General features: G+C 51.8%; 1 pseudogene; it reads right to left on the bottom strand.

Moving 5' to 3' along the window:
- Positions 1–1416: 1416 nt before the first annotated feature.
- Positions 1417–9019, bottom strand: LOC135460848 (zinc finger protein 660-like; annotated as a pseudogene).
- Positions 9020–12684: the final 3665 nt, after the last annotated feature.

Below are 12684 nucleotides of genomic sequence, written 5' to 3'. Positions count from 1 at the left end.
TTGTGTTCCTCATGGAGTAAAGGGGCCATTTTGGCACTGAGAGGGTGACGTAGAAGCAAGGAGTCAATTGTGACCCTGGGGTGCCATGGAACCAAGGGGCCATGGTGACCCAGCAGGGCCACGTGGATCCAGTGGTCCATTGTGACAGTGTGGATCCAAGGAGACCATGGAGATGCCCCCAGGACCTCATGGAACCAAGGATCCATGGTGGCCCAGTGGGGCTGCATGGAGCCAATGGTCCATGGTGACACTGCCCATTCAAGGAGGCCATTCTGACACTGTGGAACCTCATGGAGCGAGGGAGGCCATTGTGACACTGAAGAACTTCATGGCACCAAATATCCATGGTGACACAGCAGGGCATCATGGGAACCAAGGAACCCCTGTTGGCAGTATGGAAACTCATGGAACCAGGGGCCCTTGTGGCACTGCAGAACCAACAGAGCTGCTGGACCTTGTCCCCTGGCCCTGCACAGCTCCTTGGGAGGCACAGCAGGAGCAGCACCCTGGGGGCCTCGGGAATGCCCCTCTGGGATCCACAGCACACACTCCCAGGGGCTGGAATTGCAGTTCCCAACCAGGAAAAGATGTTCCTGCCTCTGAAGGCAAAGCTCTTAAGAAGGAGCCAAAAGCCAAGTGGAGCAAGATCTTACAGTGACATTTCACTGCCAGCCTTCATAACTTCACCTATGGTTGTTGTAGCTCGTGGATTGGGAATGAAATCAGGGCAGGGTCTTTTGTGGGAGCTGCCCTGGGTCAAGGGAGACACTCAGAGAGAAACAGAGCAGGGAAAGAAAGGCAGGAGAGAAAGGAGGGCACAAACACAATCAGCTGAGAAGGTGGCACTCTGAAAAACAAAACTGAACTGATAGAAAATAAATCGGACAGAAATCAATAATTCTTAAAAGGTTTATTTAATATTAAAACACATCCCACACACCCAGCCCCACACAATCCCAATCCCGCTTCTCCAAATTTGGATGCCACTTCTCCCAATCTCCTTCCAACCCCATCTCACCCTGGAGGCTGTGAAATTGAAATATCTTGACGTGGGACTGAGTTTTTTTGAGGTTGGAACAAGCCATTTTGAGGTGGGATTGAGGCTTTTTGGGGTAATATTGAGGTGTTTTCAGTGGGACTGAGTCATTCTGAGGTGACAGATCAATGCATTATGACTTCTGGACTGTAAAGATACGGAGAACACTGTCTGAAATCCCCCAAGAACCCACAAATTCCCCAGAATATATCTTTAAACTATAAATTCCACCTGAAATAGCTGTGAAATGGTGAGACCTTAGGCATCTTTAATCAATTACTTTCTTTTTAGTCCTATTTCAGGTGTTTTTATACGATAAATCCAGAGAAATTTAGAGCCAAACAAAAAGGATAACCAGCCCAATGTCTTCCCAACACAGATCACTGGGAATGTGGGTCACCAGGGCTCTGACCAACATGGGTTTTCCCATGGGGGCTGAAGCAGGAGCAGGGCACAAAGCTCTTCCCGCACTCGGGGCACTCGCAGGGCTTCCCTTACCGGTGTCTCCGTTGGTGACTGGTCAAGGCAGAGCTCTGGGTAAAGCTCTTCCCACACTGGGGACACTCGTAGGGCCTCTCCCCAGTGTGGATGCACCGGTGGGTGACGAGGTTGGAGTTGTGCTTGAAGCCCAACCTGCACTCAGGGCAGCGGAAGGGCCTCTCCTTGGTGTGCATCCTCTGGTGCTGGAAGAGATTGGAGCTTCTCCGAAACCTCTTCCCACACTGGGGACAATTGTAGGGCCTCTCCCCAGTGTGGATGTGTTGATTCCTGATGAGGGTGGAACTGTCGCTGAAGCCCTTGCCATGTTCCCCACACTCGTAGGGCCATTCCCCAGTGTGGATCATCTGGTGCTGGATCAGGGTGCTGCTCAGCCTGAAGCTCTTCCCACACTCCAAGCACTTGTAGGGCTTCCACCGATCATGAAGCTGCCCATGGACCACCAGCTCTGAGCTCTGGCTGAAGCTCTGTCCACTTTCCTGGCTCAGGGTGGGTCTTTCCTCCTCAGAGCACCCTGGGCTGGCTTTGCAGCTCCTCGTCCTGTGGGATCTCTGGGGATTTTCCTCCCCATTGGAATTCTGCACTGTGGAGTCACTCAAAATGGCTTTTTCCATGAGGTTCTGCTGTGGGGATTTTTCCTCCATGGTCTCCATCCTCAGCTCCTTCTCTGGGGGAGGAAGGACAAGGAGAGGATGGGATTTGCCTCCATGCCAGAGGGAGGGGAAGGAAATTCCCCCAGTGCATCCCCAGAAGGACCGTATTGGCAGCAGGGTTGTCCTGCAGCCAGGGGCTGTACTGGGCTGGGAGATGGAGCAGGAGAGAGGTGAAAAGGGACACTGGCTTCCTCCTCACCTGCCTGGGTATCCCAGGGCTCCTTCCTGTTCATCGCAGCCTTCTCCTCCATCCAATCAATATTTGGGAATGGGAAATCCTGTTCTGAGAAGAAAACAAAGGGTGCTCACATTGTCTTTTGTTCCGGGGGCTGTGCTGGGCTGGGAGATGGAGCAGGAGAGAGGGGGAAAGGAGCACTGACTTCCTCCTCACCTGCCTAGGTATCCCAGGGTTCCTTCCTGTTCTTCGCAGCCTCCTCCTTCGTCCAATCAAGGTTTGGGAATAGAAAATCCTGGTTTGGGAAGAAGACAAGCGGTGAGTACATTGTCTTTTGAACTGGTATGAAGGCAAACCTAGGGGAAAGTCTAAGCGAGAATTACAATTTAGTAAGAAAATGAAGATCAAGGCAATGATAGAGAAAAACTGCCTTAAACTGACAGAGTCAGGATATAGCCTGACACCCTGTTGGTCAGGGTGGTGGCAGCAGTCCCATTAAATGGTGGCTTCAGTCCTGTTGGAGTGATGAAGGTGATTCTGTCAAAGCAGTGATCCTGTAGAAGGGTCTGGTCTTCCTCTGAAGGTCCAGTGGTGGTTATGGAGCTCTTGTCCTCTGGGAATCCAGTAGGCTGGTGTTGCAAGGCTCAGTTTATATCCAGGTAGAAATGCTTGGTTCTTCCCCCTGGACAGAGCATCCCACAATGGGTGGTACACTGGAAAGGGACCAGTAGGAAATGGAATTTTATCATTCCTGCAGTGACACTCAATGGCCCATTCACAGAAGATATCTTCCCTGGAGGGCGTTATCAGGGGTGAGTCATGGAAGAGATAAAGAACACTGCCCCATATATTTATAGCAGTTTTTGAAGATGGTGATTGAAAACATGCATTTGGTTATGAAACCCCAAAGCGGATAGCCTTCAAGAAATAATGAGTTAAAACATGGAATGTGAAACATTTGAAAAAACATAGCATTTAGGAAACATATAGAGCAATAGATCAGCTAAAGCATGGAACACAATGACAAGAAGAGAGATAGGGATAGGGGAGTTGATGGGCTAAGCATGTTTAGAGCCAACAATGTCAAACTGACCCTAAGAGCCTTGCCAAGCCATGGGGACCAAGCCAAGTACACCGGGAATTGGCCATATTAGGATGGGAGTTCAAAAGTTTAAGGAGGAAGACTCATCAGGTGCCCCCTGCCCATGATGAAGGCCACCGGAACGACCACTGAAATGATCCTCAAAAGAGAAGTCTCCGCCCACGCTCCGCCCACACCATGCCTCCTATGAATATGCATGCAAGGCTATGATTATGCATGTGATATGATGTAACTCTATATTCAAAACTGTATAAAAGGCTTGCTTTGTCATGAGATACTTAGAAATCCCTTTTGTGATTTCTCCGACGCGTCGTAATAAAATACCTCCTGTCTATGCTGACTTAAATTGAGTCTCTTAGGCAGTTATTCTCGCCTTTTGGGGCAAAATTCGGCATCAGTTACATCTTACATTGCAGCCTGAAAGAGTGGGGTAATCCCTGCTCACAGGATGAACTCCACCCCCCTTACCCAAACTGGCTCAGGTGTAAAACCCCCACCCTGGGAAGGCCACACACAGGGGACAATGTCACACTTGCCCTGCCCCAGGGGAGGTCTCTGTCCCTTGTCAGTCCCTTGCTGTCCCCCCTTTTCTCTTTCTTTCCATCTCTCTCTTTAGCTCACATTTACTGTTCAATAAAATCCACTTTGGATTTGGTCTCGTTAGCACTTTACCTGAGGCAGAGACATCCCTCTAACAATTTTCTTAACCAGATTGTGACATTATTTTGGCACAATGAGTTTAGGCACTGTTGTCTGACCTCAAGTGCCTTTGACAACAACATGGTTCCCTCCACTGAGGAGGTTGTGGTTCTCTCTGGAGGAACACTTGGAAACTTGCACGCAGCTTCCTCTGAGTGACTTATGGGAGAACTGATGAGGAAAATGGCTGTTGTGGGTGCCCAGTATAACGAAAATATTTTGTTGTCCTTCCTTGAAAAGTTGGTTAAAATCACTGGAGGAGAAGGAACAAATGATATCAGATTGATTTATAAAGTTCGTTTACTCCAAGGTGAGGAACACAAGGCTGCTAAAAGTCCCACAAGAAGCCCAGCTCAATAGCTAAATTCCCAAATATCTCCTGAATTCCAAGGCTTGGGTTCTTTGCCAAATGTGAGAATCATTTTTCTCTTTGTCCCTTTCACCTTTGTGACAGCAACAGAGAGCTTCCCCTTCCATTTAATAATCTGTAATGGGCCAAATTTCCTGTTTGTTTTATTGGAACCTGCCAGCAGCTGAGCTCGAGCTGTGCGGGAACTGATGAATCTTGGAATTGCCACAGAATTGCTTCTATCGTCAGTTTATTCATGTTTAGGAGTTGTTTGCATTTTCATCACATGTGACTTGTCGGAAAATCAAATATTCCTCAAAGTATTGTATGCAGAGTTAAGTTTGATTTCTGCCAACTTTATTTTCTCCAGTACCCTGGGGATGCTCAAGGGGTCTTTGTGCTTCTCTCCCTGGGGAATGCTTGGGAGGAGTTTGGGGGGGTTGTCCCTGTCCCTGTCACTCCAGGCCATTCCCCAGGGGCTGTCCCTTTCCCTCTCACCCCAGGCCATTCCCCAGGGGGTGTCCCTGTCCCTCTCACCCGAGCCATTCCCAGGGTCCCTCTCACCCGGCCATTCCCAGGGGGTGTCCTGTCCTTCACCGCTTCCAGGTCTCATCATTCACCCAGGAACTGCCTGGGGGGTCTCTGTCCCTCTCACCCCTGTGCCAGGGGGTGCTCGGGGCAGTCTCTGTCCCTCTCAGCCCAGGGGATGCTCGGGGGTCTCTGTCCCCTCACCCTGGGGGATGCTCTGGGGGTCTCCATCCCTCTGGCCTCAGGCAATGCCTGTGCAGGGCTGGGGACCAGGGGCTCTGTGTCCCTCTCACCGCTGAGGGTGCTCGGGGCTGGGGGGGCTCTCCGACCCTCTCACACCTGGGGAGGCTGGGGGGGTCTCTGTCCCTCTCAGCCCTGCTGTGACCCCACCCAAACATCATCGGGGTCAGAGGGACAGAGACACCCCCAAACCCCCAGAACGGCAGAACCTGGGATTTGGTTTGGGGCTGAGGGTTTAGGAAGGGGCGGGAATTGGGGCTGGGACTGGAGTTGGGACTGAGATTTGGATTAGAGCTGGGATTGGGGTTAAGGCTAGACATGGGATTGGCTTTAGGGCTGGAGTTGGGATTGGGTCTGGGGCTAGTCGAGTCTGGGACTGGGATGTGATTAAATACAGAGCTGGAGTGTGTCTATATGTGGAGTGAAACTGAGACCAGCATTGGGGTCAGGTTTGGGACCAGGCTTACCCAGAGCGGTACAGGGGGGATGTCACTGCGGGATGGTTTGGGGAAAATCCTGGTTTGGAGAAAAACAAGGTGTGAATGCCTTGTGCTGGGGATTCCTCTCACCCAAGTCCATCTCTACAATTCACCTAATGCCCATAAAATCCTCCAAAAATCAAGAGTGAATCAAAAAAAGCCACCAGGAGTTCCCTCTTTCAAGTCTCATTCCTCTGGGGTTCTGGTGGTCCCCTGTCTCAGGGCTGCTGGGGATCCCATGGGTCCTCGGCATCCCCCTTCTCCAGGGTCCTGCTTACGGATTCTGGGGGGTTTTGGGTTCCCCCTCTCCAGCCTCCCCCCAATCCAGCCACTTGGGGCTCTCCCCTCTCCCCACCAGCCTACACTGGTTTAGGGCAAATTTGGGAGAAAACCTCCAAAAGAGGTTTCCTCTAGAAAGCAGATTCAAGCAGCTCCTCCCCCAGCTGGTTCAGGAAAATATTTCCTTGGAGAAAAGTGGAAAAAAACTCTTTATTTAACAGGCAAAGCATTCACCAACACAACAAATGAACAATATTAAACAATAAAACATAAAGAGGTTACAAACTCACAAAGTCCCCCTGTGGAAAGTAGCTCAGCTCACTCAGTCTCTTATCAGTCTCTTATCAGTCGCCCCAGTGCTGGAAATTCCGTGGCCCAGGCCTGACCCAGTGGGCCACAGGTGCGAGCTGCTGGTGATGTTCTGGGTGTTCAGTCCAGAGCAGGTTTAAACAGCTCCAAAGAAAAAGAAAAAGAAAAAAAAAAGAAAAAGAAAAAGAGCAGTCCAGGGAACTTCTCTTCTTCAGTGAGCTAAAAACTAACTAATAGCAAAGGAGAGCTCTGTCCCGCTGTCTGTCTGTCCATCCTGTCCATCCAGGAGCCGTAATGTGGAGGAGTGCAGTTTCTGAAAAAGAGCTGCCCCTTCTTCTTCCTACACTTCACGCTCAGAACCAGCATTAAAGGTTGCTCGTGCCCAAGGCAACCACCCCTGGCAATGGGGCTCCATGGAGCTGCTCTCAGGAAAGACCCCTAAGAGCTGGGGAGTGCCCCAAAACTGCCTCAGAAACATGAGATACTCCAAAATCTCTTCAGGAATGTGGATTATTCAAGAACTCATTCAGTAATGGGCTCCCCCTCCCTTCATCATTCCCAAACTTTGGCGGTCTCATTCCAGACCCCAGCCCACCTCCCCAGTCCCAACCCCAACCCATCCCACCCCTCGTGGACATCATGACTCCCTTCCCAAGCCATATTTCCCCCATTTCCCACCTCCCAAACCCCATCCCACCCATCCTGCCCCACCTAATGCCCATGTCAAGCCTCCTGATTTGAAGGTCACTTTGCTCAATCCCCTTCCAACCCCATTCCACACCAAAGAGCTGTGGAATCCAGGAATTTTGGGGTGGGATTGAGTAGTTTTCAGTGGCATTGAGGTGACAGTTTGAACCCTCTTGTCTCTTTCAGTGCCAAGAAAGGGAAACAAGTACATCAAATACCCCCAAATTCTCCCAATTATCTCCTTGAATCCCAGATTGCCCTGAAACACAAGTAAAAAGTGAGGTTTTAGATGCCATTGATGAATTTATTGAGTTTTACCCCAATTTTCTCTGTTTTAAAGGGATGAAGATGAATCCAAAGAAAATTAGGGTCAAAACAAAAGAATATCCAGCCGCCTTCCCAATGCAGATCACCAGGAATGTGGATCGCCAGGGCTCTGACCAACGTGGGTCCTCCCATGAGGGATGAAGCTGGAGCAGTGCATGAAGCTCCCCCTGCAGCTGGGGCACTCACAGGGCTGCCCTTACCGGTGCCTCCGTTGGTGTCGGGTAAAGAACGAGCGGTCTGAGAAGCTCTTCCCACACTGGGGACACTCGTAGGGCCTCTCCCCGGTGTGGATGCGCCGGTGGGTGACGAGGGTGGAGTTGTGCCTGAAGCCCATCCCGCAGTCGGGGCAGCAGAAGGGCCTCTCCTCGGTGTGAATGCGCTCATGTACAAGGAGGTGAGTGCTGGTGTGAAACCTCTTCTGACACTGGGGACACTCGTAGGGCCTCTCCCCAGTGTGGAACCTCTGGTGGACAACCAGGTCAGACCTGTGGCTGAAGTTCATCCCACATTCCAAGCACTCGTACGGCCGTTCCCCAGTGTGGATCCTCTGGTGGCAGATCAGGTTGAATCTCTTCCTGAAGCTCTTCCCACACTCCAAGCACTCATAGGGCCTCTCGCTGGCATGAAGCTGCTCATGGGCCACCAGCTCTGAGCTCTGGCTGAAGCTCTGTCCACCTTCCTGGTTCAGGGTGGGTCTTTCCTCCTCAGAGCACCCTGGGCTGGGTTTGCAGCCCCTCCTTGTGCGGGATTGCCAGGGCTTTTCCTCCCCATTGTGTTCCTGCACTGTGGAGTCACTCAAAACAGCCTCTTCCATGAGGTTCTGCTGTGGGGATTTTTCCTCCCTGGTCTCCATCCTCAGCTCCTTCTCTGGGGGAGGAAGGACAAGGAGAGGATGGGATTTGCCTCCGTGCCACCCAAAAGGGGAAGGAGATCCCCCCAGTGCATCCCCAGCAGGATGGTGTTGGCAGCAGGGTTGTCCAGCAGCCGGGGGCTGTGCTGGGCTGGGGAATGGAGCAGGAGAGAGGGGAAAGGGGCACTGACTTCCTCCTCACCTGCCTGGGTGTCCCGGGGCATCTTCCTCTTCCTCCAAGCCTTCTCCTGCTCCATATTGCCAAGGTTTGGGAATGGGAAATCCTGGTTTGGGGAAAAACAAGGTGCGAATGCCTTGGGTTGGGGATTCCTCCCACCCAAGTCCATCACTTGAAGTCATCTGGTGTCCATAAAAACCTTCAAAAATCAAGAGTGAATCAAAAAAAGCCACCAGGATTTTCCCACTTCCAGTCTCTGGGGTTCTGGTGGTCCCCTGTCTCAGGGCTGTTGGAGATCCCATGGGCACTGGGGATCTCCCCTCTCCAGGGTCCTGCTTAGGGATGCTGAGGGGTTTTGGGGTCCCCTTCTCCAGCCTCACCCCAGTCCTGTCACTAGGGGCTCTCCCCTCTTCCCACCACCCTATCCTGGTTTAGGGCAAATTTGGGAGAAAATCTCCAAAAGCGTTTCCTCTAGAAAGCAGATTCAAGCGGCCCCTCCTCCAACCAGATCGAGAAAATATTTCCATGGAGAAAAGGGGAAAAAACCTGTTTATTTAACAGGCAAAGCATTCACCAGCACAAAAAATGAACAATATTAAAAAATAAAACCTCTTGCCACTCCAAAAGAGATGACAAACTCAGAAAGTCCCTCCGTGGGCTGTAGCTCGGCTCACTCAGTCTCTTATCAGTCTCTTATCAGTCTGTTAACGGCCCCTCCAGCACTGGAGCTGCCGCGGCCCAGGCTCAGCCTGGTGGGCCACAGGTGTGAGCTGCCAGTGGTGTTCTGGGTGTTCAGTCCAGAGCAGGTTTAAACAGCTCCAAAGAAAAAGAAAAACCACAGTTGGAGGAACTTCTCTGCCTCAGCGAGCTAAAACTAACTAAAAGCAAAGGAGAGCTCTGTCCTGCTGTCTGTCCAACTGCAGACAACTGATACCTTAGGTTGTAAATTTTTGCATTCTGTTTTGATGTGCAGCTTTTAGTTTTATATTAAGTGTTACTGGGATCTTTTCTCAGGGTGGTGAAGACACAACAATCCTGTTCTAGCTGGAGACTCAAGGACAATCTCTTAAAACTTCAGGCCCAAAGCATAAACAATGTGAAAAGAAGACAGCAGGCATGCAAGCAAGGAAGATGTAACTTCATCATTTGAAACTATTAATTGAGCAGTTAATTTCTATATACAAATGGACTAAAACTTCTTTAAATGTGAGATCTCATGACCAAGCCCTCTTTTGCTCCCAACTTGCAGACATCCAGGCAGAGCCACAGTTGTGGCTCCTCTGATGCCAGGGTGTGGCCTTTAAAGGCACTTCAATAAAAATCAACTTTATTCCTCTTAACTCCATGTGGCCTCTGTTCCAGCTCCTTAAGGCATCACAACAGTCCAGGACCCGGAATGTGGAGGAGTGAGTGCAGCGTATGAAAACAAACTACTGTTCTTCCTCCTCCCCTTCGCCCTCAGAACCAGCATTAAAGGTGCAGAACTCATTTCTGGGCTAAACAGACCGATGGGGTACGAGCATCATAAAGTCACCCCAGGACACCCCTGTCAGGGTCAGGGGGTCCCGTCCCCGCCTCATCTCCGGGCTGCCGGGGGTCCCCCAGCTCCGGTATCGCCCCTTCCCCTCTCCCTGCCCCGGGGTGCCCCGTTCCACAGCCCCGCTCTCATGGGATCCCCAAAATCAAACGTCCCGCCCCGTCGGTACCGGGCCATCCCACGTGGACCCCCCGGGACCCTCCCGAGGGCGATCGCGGCTCCTCTCCCCGGAAAAGCTCCTCAGAGGAGCCCGGAGATATCCGGGGTCGAGTCCGGGATGTGCCGCTCCGAACCTCTCCAAAAAATCCTCCCGGAGACCCCTGGCTGGAGCCAGGCGAGCTCGGCCTCCGCCCTCCTCTGCGGCTTGGCTGGGGGCGATGCTCCCGGGGCAGGGGGTGCTGCAGGCTCGGCAGTGCGGGCGCTCGCGCAGCGCCGCGGATTCTCCCGCTCCCGCTCTGCTCCTCCTGTCCCTCCCCTTCCTCCCGCATTTCCTTCGCTCCAGCCCGGACCCCCCTTTCCCACCGCTCTGCCCCGCGGCCCCGCGCACCGGCTGCTGGTGGGGAGCCCCCGATCGGCCCCAGGGCTGGGCAGGGGGCTCGGGACCCCCCGGGGCGGATCCGTCCCCCCGGCCCGAGCCCAAATCCGCTCCGGGGCCGCCGGGCTCGCGGTCCGCCTGGCAACCGGCGAGTCATCGGCGAGAAAGGCTCCGGTTGGCTGGAACTTGGTTAGGCCTCCTCTGATTGGCTGGAATTGTGAAAGGCGCTGCGCCCTGCGGGTGTCCCCGAGAGCTGCGGAGTTGGGGCCGGAGCCTTTTCATATTTCTTTCTCTCTGCGAACATTTCTGATTTATTTCTCTCCCTCACTCCTTTCCATTTCTTATTCAGTACAATCCAAGTTCGAGCAGATCCGCAGGTTGCGTTCTCATGGTCTCATTTGCACCTTTACTCAGGTGTGAGGAGGTCAGAGAGCCCCCCAAGCCCGAGCACCCTCAGGGGTGAGAGGGACACAGAGCCCTGGTCCCCAGCCCTGCACAGGCATTGCCTGAGGCCAGAGGGATGGAGACCCCCCACATCCCCACGGGTGAAGGGACAGAGACTCCTGAGCATCCCCTGGGCTGAGAGGGACAGAGACTGCCCCGAGCACCCCCTGGCACAGGGGTGAGAGGGGGAGAGACCCCCCAGGCATTCCCTGGGGTGAGAATGATGGAGACCCCCTGGGAATGGCCTGGGGTGACAGGGACAGGGACAACACCTCCAGCCCCTCCCAAGCATTCCCATGGCATGAGGTACAGAGACCTCTCGAGCAGCCACTGAACACTGTGTTATAAATGAGAAGCTTGACTAGGCCAATATTCAAGCAGCAATCAATTTATTAATTAATATGGTAAAGCATGAGCAATACAGCGCTGGGTACGGTGGAGGAAGTTTTCCCTCCCACTGCACACTGATAATTGAGGCTTACAGGTATTTATAGGGGTACTCATCACCTTTCTCAGCAGTTTCTATTCCCAATTTTTACTCATCAGCAGTTTCTATTCCAAATTTTTACATGCCAATTCTATACCTATTGTGAATTAATTTTTCTCAGGATGTATCCCAGAAAGGAGTATCCCCAGATGGTGGTGGTTCGGTTTCCGAAAGAAGGAAGAAATCTCCCAGATGGTGTGGTCCAGATTCCAGATGTGGGTCCACCTTTTAATTGCAAGGACTATAAATCTCATAACAGTGATGTCCAGCTGCCCTTGGTCGAAACCATAAATCCTTGAGTTGATGTTCATCTTCCTTTCTCATGCTGCTTTTCACAGTTTTCTTAAGGTGTGAGATAAGCATGTTTCCTTTTATATATTCTAAAGGTGTAGTTTCAAAGATCCTTACTACAAGTAGTATTCTCAAATTATACTTCAAAAGGTTATTATTATTGCAAAACTCTTTAAGGCTTATCTACAAGCAGAAAGTTCCTGTCAAAAAGCAATATCCTAAAAGCATTAATTCAAATGCTCCTATATCATTTTAAGACTTATCAAGGATAATTACGAACAAAAGTTAGGTTCAAAGGCCTTCTTCTTCAAAGCTTTGCTTTCCTCAGTAATTATTAGAATACATCTGTATACCTGTCCCATGGTCGGTTTCCACACATATTACAATCACAAATACCACGTTGCCTGTATGTACCTGACACGAAACACAGCTTTGTATTTCACAGGGGGCACAGGGATGGCTCCTGTGAGAAGCTGCTGGAAGCTTCCACCGTGTCTGGCACAGCCAATTCCTGGTGGCTTCAAAGATGGACCTGCTGCTGGCAAAGGCTGGGCCAGTTATAAATGGTGGCAATGCCTCTGTGATACCAGATTGAAAAAGAAATCAAAATAGAGATTGTGGTGCAGTTTAAACTCCAGTCAGAGGAGAGCAGAGGGAGAACGTGTGAGAAGAACAACTCTGCAGACATCAAGGTCAGTGCAGAAGGAGGGGCAGGAGGTGCTCCAGGCCCTGGAGACCCAGGCACCCTGCAGGAGAGCCATGGAGAGAGGGGCCCTGCTCCCAGGCTGCAGCAGCCTGTCCCTGCAGGAATGCACCCCTGGAAGAGTGACCCATGCTGCAGCTGTTTGGGAAGGACTGTTGTCCCTGGCAAGGACTCACACTGCAGCAGTTTGCAGAGGGATGCTGCGCCTGAAATGGACTCACATGGGAGAAGCTCTGGCAGAACTGTCTCCCTTCAGAGGGACCCACAGTGCAGCAGGTGAACCACTCCTCTCCCTGAG

This window comes from Zonotrichia leucophrys, unplaced genomic scaffold (assembly GCF_028769735.1).
Source record: "Zonotrichia leucophrys gambelii isolate GWCS_2022_RI unplaced genomic scaffold, RI_Zleu_2.0 Scaffold_108_149671, whole genome shotgun sequence".
Taxonomy (NCBI): domain Eukaryota; kingdom Metazoa; phylum Chordata; class Aves; order Passeriformes; family Passerellidae; genus Zonotrichia; species Zonotrichia leucophrys.
This window is presented reverse-complemented; position numbering and strand designations above follow the sequence as displayed.